The 9524-nt window shown below is 45.0% G+C and overlaps 1 pseudogene; it reads right to left on the bottom strand.

Annotated features, from left to right (window-relative positions):
- Positions 1 to 3164: 3164 nt before the first annotated feature.
- On the bottom strand, positions 3165 to 9292 carry LOC127576470 (uncharacterized; annotated as a pseudogene).
- Positions 9293 to 9524: the final 232 nt, after the last annotated feature.

Genomic DNA, 9524 nt, shown 5'->3' on the forward strand with positions numbered 1-9524 from the left:
CAAACACGGACACAAAAATCCACGCTCATAGATACACATAGACACAAAACGTGTTGGAGAAAAATAGACGAACATGCAGAGAAACAGCACACAGCATTAATCAGATGGAGGTGCACTCCAACATAGTCACCTTAGGGAGATAAACATCATCGGGAGTCAACAGTTGCAAACTAAATATTCTAAGGAACACTGTTCCGGCGATGAGAAGCTGGAATAACTCTCACTACCATTACCAGCGATTGGTCTTCCGCCCGCGCATCCCGTGACGCATCTGTGCATAAATGATCAACCCTATCACACCGCCGAAAGCCAATGGAATATAGAATAGAAGAACAAAGAGTGTGTGTCTGAATTAGACACAACGCTTGTTTGGTGACAGCTTGCGTAAAGTGTACAATTCTGATCACAATATTAAAAGAAAACGTCTCTACACTGGTAAGCGAGCAAAGAAAATTGCAATGATGTGCACTGTCAGTGAAATTTAAGGAAGGGTTGCGATTGAGTATGCTCTGGTTATTTTCATTGCAACAGAGGAGGCTCAGGAGAAACTGAAGAAAGGTGTTTGCAGCCTCGAGGAGACCAGTGGGGAAAATGAAATTGATAAATGATATTTATCTCTGGGTTCACGAAACAGGGAATGTTGTTCAAAAGTAATCTACAGGAAGTTTAGAGGGTTACTGGAGACAGGATTTCCATTCAGGCAGTGGCAGTGGACGGGACCTCTTTTGCCGAAGCGAGGTCGAGGCAGAAACCCACAACAGATTTTAAGAGTATGTGGTTGTTTTCGTGGTGCCCTAAACTGCAGGGATCCGGTCTGAGCACAGGGAGTGGTGAAGTTATTCGTTGCTTCTTTCCCGCTTTCACTAACACGGCCACGTGCAATTGCATGGGACGGCCTCTACGATTGACTGAATCTCATTATCTGACGCATTATTGACGCGGATACATTGAGTTGCACATTTGCAGCACGTCAGACCGTGTCGACAATCTCAAAATCTGGTTGATCACTTGTTCCTGCCAACACTGTCTCTGGGTCAATCTCCCTGTCACCCCTCTCTCTGATTCATTGTCTCAGTTACGTTTTTCTCTGCGTCACTGCAGTTTAATCGTTACCACCAGGTAGAAGGTTAATGCGAACAGTTTATTCACACAGCTGCATGTTATATCCCAGGATATTAAGGATATCAATGATAATAATCCATCTCCAGGAAATGAGCCGAGCGGCCGGATAACATTCGTAAACAAATTCGTGAATCGTGAGTCCACCAAAAGCTGAGCAACGCAGAGATGGGACCCCGAACGGATCCCGACTTCCAACTGGTGGGGTACCCCGATAACACTGGGAAGATGGGTGAAGGCATTAATGGACGGAGATTCGGTAGGAAGCTTTCACAATGAGTAACGGATGATGTGCAAGGAATCCTGCATGGAGTAACCCTCACGGGGAACAGAGGGCCATTGGGGCTGTATCTCAGGATGGGGACAAATTACGGTTGCATCCGGTGTCGGGGAGGCAGGGAGCGAGATCCACCCGGGGCGGGAGATTCTGGGAAAGTTTTAAATGAGTCTCAGTGCGCAGAGTCTCATGAGTCTGTGAGCGCAGAAATAACCTGCGGAGTAGCTCAGTTGCAGCCCCGAGACTGTCAATCCGGGGAGTTTATCTGAGTGACTAATGCTGAAGAAAAGTGGTTTTGTTAAAAATATGCATTCATAGTTCGTGGGTACTGCATTGATTTGCAGAATATCTCGCGCAGGTATGGTGACAGATAATGTTATGTTCCCTCAGTGATCTCAAACTACATCTTCGACTACCTCCGAGCCTCGGGGATCTGAATTCCTTTCCAATATCGAAAAACTGGGAATTATTATGGCATCGAAATGAAAACAGAAGTCTGGCTCAGACCTTCCAGAAGAGGGCAGCCGAAGTATAGGGTCCGCCCGGCTGCTCTGTCTGGGAAGTCAAGTCATTTCGTTCGACTGGTTTCACCAAATAATCTGGACATATTTTTCACTGAAGATTCACTGATAATGATTTGACGCATTCACCTTTGCGGTACCGGTCCGATAGCCGCTCGGTGAGAAAAGGACTTACTGCCTTTTGTGGAACCAAAGTTTGTGTCAGAGACTGAGCCCAAGTTAGCCTCTGGAATTTCAGCGCCACCACCGCCAGGTGAACCACCACCAGCACATCTAGGTATACAGTGTCACTGCTGTGTAAATCCGTGGGTTTAAAAGCAACGCACACTACTGACTCAATAAGCAATAAGGTGGCGCCGGATCAAGGCCACTCGTCGCAATCTACTATCGGTAGATCTGCTCAATACTTCTGCAAAAATCGTTCTACTCTTCTAAACTGAAATTCAATGTCTCAAAGAACAGCAAGTAACATACTTTTAAATCTTCTGACAGGGCTGACGACCTGCTGACTTCCAGCAACGATTCCTGGACTTAGATGGAAACGACCAGCGAGGTCCACGACTGGCCCGTCAAGGTGGAAGGCTGCGCAGGGTGATGAGCCGACCTCACGAACCCCCACCACCGACCCCACGACTCCAGTACCCCAGTGGAACAAATGACGCTGAGTCGCGAGGACCCGGAGTGAAGACCAGATGAACAGGAGCGCCCGACGCCTACCACAGTTTCCAGACCTATCCGGAAGCTCGTACATTCGAAGCAACAGAGACCCGACCAGAGACAACTCCCGACAAGCGTAAACCTTGTCCGGAGGCCCGACCCGAAGCGACGCCCGATGCCGGGGTCGACACCGGGGCCACACCGGATCGGAACATTAACCCTATGGAGCACCCGGGCGCGCGTGTGTACTGTAAAACGAGAAATAAATGAAGACGATTGTGCATTTCTGCTCGGGGAATTGATTGGTTTAGAATATATGTCTTCTCTTCTCCTGTTTCATGATTAATTTGTGACTTTAAGATCCAGTGTGGTCTAATGTTGTACTCACTTTTTATTTCTTCTACATTCACGCTGCGCAGAGATCCCCACCGCACTTAGGTTTGTTTTTACAGTGGGCTCCGTGCTCCGTAGTCGCGTATGTTTATGATCCAACCTATGAGTTTTTGTACAGCTTTCCCGTTGCTCTATAGCACAGTGTGTCTGTAGGAAACCACATTAGGGTTATTGTACAGCTCTCTCCATGGTTGGTATCAGTGTGCTGTGCGCGAAGTCAGTGCACAGTAATACACAGCCGCGTCGCTATGTTTCACTTTGGAGATCGTTAACTGGCTGATTTTCTTGTCAGGATCAAGAGACGCAGATATTCGTCCTCCAGCTGCCTTTTCCGTATCCTGCTCTCCTGAAGTGTGTCTCTGAAGCAGGAAAATCGGTGCTTTCCCTGGGAACTGCCGATACCAGTGCAGAGTGTAAGGACAGAACCCGGAATATTCGCAGTTTAAAGTGACGGTTTCGCCAGTAGTAGATTGTTGAACAGGAACCTGAGACCCTGGGGTAATGGAATCTGCAGGAATTAACAGGGAAGAATTTTGATGTTTCACAGATGATTGTTAGAAAAGCGTAGCACGGAAGAAGGGATTTCATCTTATGCCAGTTCGATATCAATTGAAAAGTTTGCAAACTGCATTTGTCGCCCTTGTCAATGATTCTACCCACTTGCTGCGGTGGACAAATCACTGAAACATGACTACTGGAGGCAAGCTGCGATTATTGACGAGAATTTGGAGGAAGCTTTGAATCTATTGGGGAAAAAAAAGAAAATTGGTGGAGCAGATTCAGAGAGGCACCATCCTGACAACAGGTTGAATGTACTTTCTTTCTTCTGTAAATTTCTGCCATTTATTTTTCAGCGAATGTTATTGTGTTTCATGCCGAAGGACACAGAGGAATAAAGATTGTTAACTGCGTGTTTTCTTCGCAGTGATGAAAGATTTTTTCAGACACTTTTTTTTTTGCAGCAACCCAGTGCATGGCAATTTCCTAAACAACGCAATGTGATTGAACAGCGCCGACTGAGCCAAGCGGGCACTGAAGACCTGTGCTGCAACGTTTCACCTTGAACAATATTTCATCACAACCCGTTGGAAACCCTCTGTTATCTGCACTTAAAAATGATCATCGGTGGGACACGATTATCTCCATTTTATTTCGTTTCAATTAGATACTGTTAGTACAATTATTGTTCCGAATATCGTCAGTGTCTTGTTGATGCCTGCGGTTTCTACTTTGCTCGCACAGAACTTTTCCCACAGTCTGTCAGTTGTACGTTGGGTTCAGTGTGTGCAGTTTCCAAAGGGTGTATCAGACTCACTCACAACTGTGAATCACCCACGTCAATCTCCCTCTGCAGCTTTTAAACAATAAAGAGTTACCCACTCAGAGTTCGAATACCCCGGGCAAATATTGACCCATTTCACAAAACTAAACGAATTCAACCCCACTGTACACCCCGACACACCTCCAGTCAATCTGGCTGCGCTGTGAACAACCCTGACATCGGTACTTATGCCTTTCCACGCAAAGCCAACTACGCGGGTACTTGAAAATCACTTCCACTTTCTGAGAATTGACCCGTGACTCTTAGCAGAATGAAACCGTTCGGTTACGTACTCCTGATTACATTTTCATATTTATAAATTTTAAATGATGTGGTCATCCCTGGAACACCAACACTTATTTCTCAGGATTAGCTCCAGTATGCTTCTGTCGGAGAGCACCATCCCGCCACTGTCCAGACACCACCACCCCACTCCCACCAAACAAGGCGCTCCCTTTGCCAATGCCTCCTCTGGACCACTTTGCAGCATCCCGTTTCGAAATTTGGCCGATTTCACTTTGAAGGAAATTGTTGTCAATCGTTCCAAATATTAAATGGATCTGAAATGCAGGAAGCAGCAGGAGTCAATGCGATGTTTATGGATACTTACCAGCTGTGACAGTTACTGTCGTCCCTGCTCCATCCTTATAGTCAGTACTCCACTGATTGGCACACTGACCCTACTCTCAGCCTCAGCTGTACAAGAACCACCCTCACCATAATCTCTCCTGCTAACATCACCAAACTTCTCCCAATGATTGCAGGGCTTCAATACACCACCGAAGATACAGTGCTCTACAATTCCTTGCTAATTGAAATGTTCCTGGTGAGAAAGCAAACTCTTTGTATAAATACGCTGGTGAGAATGCCGGAGCTCAATTACGGAAAAAAAAACAGAAAACGGAACAAGAACCATCGTCTTTGCAAAACAAAAAAAACAATTGAAAGCAGGAAATTACAATGAAATTAACCAGACAAAAAAGTGAATATCACCAAACATGTAATTCCGGTTCTGGACCCGGAGCAGATATATTTTAACTGTAGGTTTTATTTTGATCAGATCTCTTCCACTGTGTCTATTCCAATTGAACACAGTGTGACATGTCAGATTCAAATCCCTAAGGACTGGGTGAGACGGGCTGGCAGGAGGTAAGCTCCCAACGATTGTGTTTTCTAGTTACATCTGTTGAAATATGATTTCATCTGGAGTTGGGTATAAGAAAAGTGGTTCATTCATTACCTGTCGCCATACATTAACAAGAGACTCAGGAAACGCTGAAGCATCCGTGCACAATCTGTAGTGAGAAGACACTGTGTGTGTACTCCACCAATCCAATACAATCATAATCCAGACGGTTAGGCTGGCGGGATGAGGCGGGCCCGGGGCGTTTATCGGCAGATTCACTTCGCACCTTCATCTGTTGTTGGGATAATCTGCAGTAAGAGTTTTTGTACCGCAAGAAGCCGAGATCAATCACTGTGTTTCCACCTGTACTCAGCTTGACAGTAATAGGTGGCGCTGTCTTCAACTCTCAGATCACGAATTTCCAACGAGAAAGTCATCTCATTTCTTTTGCTTCTCACAACAAACCGTCCTCCGCTGGTGATCTTCTGCCGCTCTGACCCGGGCTGGGTCACCCGGAAGAACCGTCCAGTTTGAAAACGGTTTGTAAAAGTACTACCAGGATGGAAACGGCAGGTGATGGTGACAAACTGACACTCCATCCCGTTAATAGTTGTCGGGCTCTGGGTCACCGATTGACTGAAGGAGCCTGCAAATTAAACACAGCGAAAGGTGAATGGACGTCAGAGCCGAACAACGCAACACTACTAAATACAGACAGCGATTTAAATTCGAAATGGTTCGTGAAGATGTCTATTAAACCCTCACAGTGTGGGAGTGTGTGAACGGTACTCACGCCGTAAGCAGATGCATATGGTGAAAAACAGAAAAAAATCCATTGCTTTGTCTCCGGGTGCAAATAGTTTACATTAATGAAGATGGAACCCACGTTCGAGGCCGCTCAGCAGATTATCCCTCAGAGTTGAGCTAGGACACATCACCCAGGAGGTTTGAGAAGGGATAGTTGATTGTTCTGGTTCTGTGTCGGGTGTTTGAGTCCGATGTGAAAGACCCTCCCACTTTCCTCTGACGTGGACTGTGTGGGCGCGGTTGCCCTGTCAGCGAAGGCTTCCGTTCTCCTTTGCAACAATAGGCCCAAAGGCCTTCACTGCAGCAGTTAGCTTAACGATTTTCCAGCGCCAGCGACCAGGGCTCAATGTCTGCCGCTCTCTGCAACGAAGTTTTACGTTCTCCCCCAGTGTCTGTGAGGTTTTCCTCCGGGTGTTCTCGTTTCCTCCTACATTCCAGAGATGTACAGGTTTGGAGATGTGGGCATGGTATGTTGGTGCCGGTTGGTGCCGAAGGAGTGGCGACAGTTGGGGGCTTGCCCCAGAACATTCTAAGTAACGCAAAAAGAAACATTTCACTGTGTGTTTCGATGTACATGTGACGAATTAATACATATATAATATGTGATTGTTTGGGGATTGTCGACGTTGGGACGTGGTTCGATTGCTAGCGGACAATCGCTACTTTCTTAGTCCAGAGGCGCCAGAAACCAGACCCCTCTCATTACAGTGTATCCAGGTACTCGAGAGGAGATTACAAGCTCTCCCTCATCCGATGAGGTGCGTGTCGGTATTTTCAAGATTTGTTTCAACCATTCAATCACGGGCACCTTTCTTCCACAGAAATTAGAGTGGGGCAGAGAGCAAAGAGGGCGAAGACACGTTCAGGTTGCCTGACTGTGACGAATGGGGCATCATTTGGGATCCATGTTTGCCCACAGCTATTCACAATCGTGATCACTCATGGGACTTGGGCGAAGAAATGTCTAAACTCCAAGTTTGTCACTGATAAAGGTGAAGGTTGGACTGTCAAAAGTTAAGAGGGCAGAGGTAGGCCACAGGGAAACAAAGAGAAGTTGCACAAGTGCAAAAGACCGTGGAAAATGTAATACAATGTTGGAAATTTGAAGATGTGTGCTGCGCTGCAAAAATAACAGAGCAGAACATTTAAGTAAATTGCCCTAGATTGGATTTTGTTCGTGCTCAAGGGGAAATGAACATTCAGTATTTCATAACCAACGTGCAGGTGTGACAAGCTATTCGGAAGGTAAGTACTCTGATGTCTTTCATTGTGAGAGGATTCCATTACAGGATTAATTGTGCCTTTCTGCCATTGCCCTGGGTCCCTCGTACTTCCCATATGGAGCGGTCTGCACAGTTTTTGTCCTGTTTTATCTGGGATGCCACGGATAATTTTGAATAATGTGGAACGAGATGCCCTTTTGGTTGCATGGATTCCACGCAGAAAATGCAGATAACCGGGAGAGTTCACTTCCAATGCATAGCAATGCTTATGGTTCAAGCAATACCGAGAATAGAAACAGCTAATAATTTTCTTGGCAATGACACATGAGTAAATATTCCACCCTTGAAAAACAACAATACGAAAAACCTGCAGATCGCAAGTTGTTTCCTATTATTTTGAACAAATGTCATTCTTCAATGTGAAACGAATCAGTTACCACATTAAATAGTATCAGTCTCAATGTGTGTCATTTTATACGATTTACAGAGAATTCTGTAATTTTCTGTTGGGAGCTGTAATATTGCTTGTCATCTGTGCTTTCTGTCAAGCAATTTCCTGAAATTTCTGATTCAGTTTGGAGACACAGTAAATGAGATAGAATCACCACTTTGAGGTTAATTGACGTGATACATTTTCCCTGAAATTGAGAGAGCAACAAACAAAAATATATAAGGCAGTTACGGGCTTCGAAATGCAAGGTGAAATCATGTTTGTGAACATTTTAACTGGACCGTGCATGACAGATAAGGTGAAAGAATAGCTAATCTTCAAACACATCTTCGAGGCGGTAGGATCCCTCAGGAGCTGACAGGGACTCTGGATGGATGGACTATATAACGTAAGTCAGATATTGAGGAAGTAGATTTTGAACGTTCTTGCAACACACATGGAGTGGTTGTATTATCTATATTTAGCTTTCAAATTACATGTCACCCTTTCTGCAACAGAGGTTTTAAGCAACAGAAGTTTCAGTTCACTGCAGATCACAAAACAGTCGTGATTCGGTTCACAACTGAACACATGGGGAAGAAAAACTTGAACTTACATGTATTTTCCACATCGAATCGTTTGGTGAATTGCTGGGATTTCAACACGGGACTCTGCAACTGACAACAGAAACATGTGATTTGATGGAGAATAAATTGCCTCGGTTTACTGTGAAAAGTTTGACGAAACGTCATGGAATATCAATTGATAGCCTTCAAATGGATATGACAGTGCAGTTCTGTTTCTGGAATTTAAATGTTCAGTATGACTTTGTGGATATTTTAAAATAAAGTAACGGAATTGGTTGCTTTACCACAGATAACCTATTCCACTGAATTAAGTTATCAGAGCACAATGTTTACCGCTGAGCGACGAGTCTTCTGAGTGCACAAAACTATAACTTTTTCTGAAAAGGCAGGAATCGCCAGAACAAACTTAAACATATTGTCGAGGTTTTATGAGTAAAATGAAGTGATGGGAGTATATATTTTAAGATGGAAGGTCACGTTACAAATCGACAATTATCCATTGAATATGTGAACTGGAAGGAAATAAAGCTCAAAGGCCTTCGGTTTCAACTAAATTATTTGATATTCCTCAGCCTTTGCATTGATATTTTTCTGCATCATTCGGCACGGCAGCTCTGCGGGGATCACAGCAACGTACACATCGCCAACAGGGGGCTCGTTCACTCTCCGTGCCCAAGAAGCACTCTGGCACTTCTTCCTGCCAAAGTTCGTGATGCTCGTGATACCATCCCCACTAATGGTCATAAATTTGCACAACGATGCTGATGACTACCATGTTCCCTTTCATCTTCAACTGCACTCTGGCCGCCGTACCGTCTTACGGGGAGCCATAGTGTCGTAGAGTTATACAGCACGGAAACAGCCCTTCAGCCCAGCTGGTCCATGTCGAGCAAGTTGTCCATCCAAGGTAATCTCATTTCCGTACGTTGGCCCATATCCTTCCAAAACTCTCTTATTCATGTACCTGTCCAACTGTCTTTTAAACGTTGTTATTGTATCTTCCGCAACCGTTTCATTTTGAAAATTATTCCCAAACCGTACCACACTCTGTGTATAAAATGTG

The sequence above is a fragment of the Pristis pectinata genome, chromosome 12 (assembly GCF_009764475.1).
Source record: "Pristis pectinata isolate sPriPec2 chromosome 12, sPriPec2.1.pri, whole genome shotgun sequence".
In the NCBI taxonomy this organism is placed as follows: Eukaryota; Metazoa; Chordata; class Chondrichthyes; order Rhinopristiformes; family Pristidae; genus Pristis; species Pristis pectinata.